Raw genomic sequence first — 1,749 nt, 5'->3', positions numbered from 1 at the left:
AATTAGTGGGAGGAATAGTGCCCTGTCATTGGAATTAGTGGGAGGAATAGTGCCCCATCATTGGAATAAGTGGGAGAAATAGTGCCCCGTCATTGGAATTAGTGGGAGGAATAGTAACCCGTCATTGGAATTAGTGGGAGGAATAGTGCCCCGTCATTGGTGTCAGTGGGAGAAATAGTGCCCCATCATTGGTGTCAGCGGGAGAAATAGTGCCCCATCATTGGTGTCAGTGGAAGGAATTGTGCCTCATTGTTGTGTGGACAGTGCAAGGAAAAGCACCTTATATCAGTGGGAAAAATAGTGCCCAAAGGGCCATATAAAGGCAAGCAAAGGGCACATCCATCTCAAAGTCTGCAGTTGGAAGACTACTGCTGTGGAGGAATATTTTCTAGACCAGGACTGTATTTATACATCATGTTATAGAGTGTGTTCTCGTTTTGGGCTGCATGCATACATGTCATGGTATAGAGTGCTTTAGATTTGGGCTGTATGCATGCATGTCATTGTACAGAATGTGTTCTAGCAGTCTTTCTCAACCAGGGTTTCATTGAACCCTGGGGTTTCTCCAGAGGTTTCTTGGAGTTCTTGGAGCAGTGAGCAACGTCTGACACTCAGATAAGTAATCACTAACACCAATTCTTTTTTTAATTATCTGTAGGGGAACATTTCTCTCAGTGTCCACAAATGAAAGAAGCATGCTTCCCACTGGCCACCTGGCTAATGTACTCTGAGCTATAGACATAGTAATATTTGGAAGCGGTTCCCTGAGACTTGAAAGTTATTTCAAGGGTTTCCACATGTTAAAAAGGAAGGGTGTTCTAAACTGTGGTTGTAGGCATGCATATCCTAGTATACCCTGTGTTTTAGACATGGGCTGTGTGCCTACATGTGAAAAAAATAGAGGATACTCGAGGTATGGGATATTTGTATATATGCCATGGTGTAGAGTGTATTCTAGACTTTGGCTGTGTATATACAGTATACTGTATGTCATAGCATAGAATGTGTTCTAGATTTTGGCTGTGAGTATATATGTTATAGTATAGAGTGTGTTCAGGATTTGGGCTCTATACATACATGCCATAGCATTGCGTTTGTTTAGGAATTGGGCTGTATACATACATGCCATAGCATAGCGTGTGTTTAGGAATTGGGCTGTATACATACATGTCATAGCATAGCGTGTGTTTAGGAATTGGGCTGTATACATACATGTCATAGCATAGCGTGTGTTTAGGAATTGGGCTGTATGCATACATGTCATAGCATAACGTGTGTTTAGGAATTAGGCTGTATGCATACATGTCATAGCATAGTGTATGTTCAGGAATTGGGCTGTATACATACATGTCATAGCATAGCGTGTGTTTAGGAATTGGGCTGTATACATACATGCCATAGCATAGCGTGTGTTTAGGAATTGGGCTGTATACATACATGCCATAGCATAGCGTGTGTTTAGGAATTGGGCAGTATGCATACATGTCATAGCATAGCGTGTGTTTAGGAATTGGGCTGTATACATACATGCCATAGCATAGCGTGTGTTTAGGAATTGGGCAGTATGCATACATGTCATAGCATAGCGTGTGTTTAGGAATTGGGCTGTATACATACATGCCATAGCATAGCGTGTGTTTAGGAATTGGGCAGTATGCATACATGTCATAGCATAGCGTGTGTTTAGGAATTGGGCTGTATACATACATGCCATAGCATAGCATGTGTTTAGGAATTGGGCTGTATACA

The sequence above is a fragment of the Pelophylax lessonae genome (assembly GCF_965119305.1).
Source record: "Pelophylax lessonae genome assembly, chromosome: 7".
In the NCBI taxonomy this organism is placed as follows: Eukaryota; Metazoa; Chordata; class Amphibia; order Anura; family Ranidae; genus Pelophylax; species Pelophylax lessonae.
The sequence above is the reverse complement of the archived record's forward strand: the minus strand, read 5'-3'. Positions refer to the sequence as shown.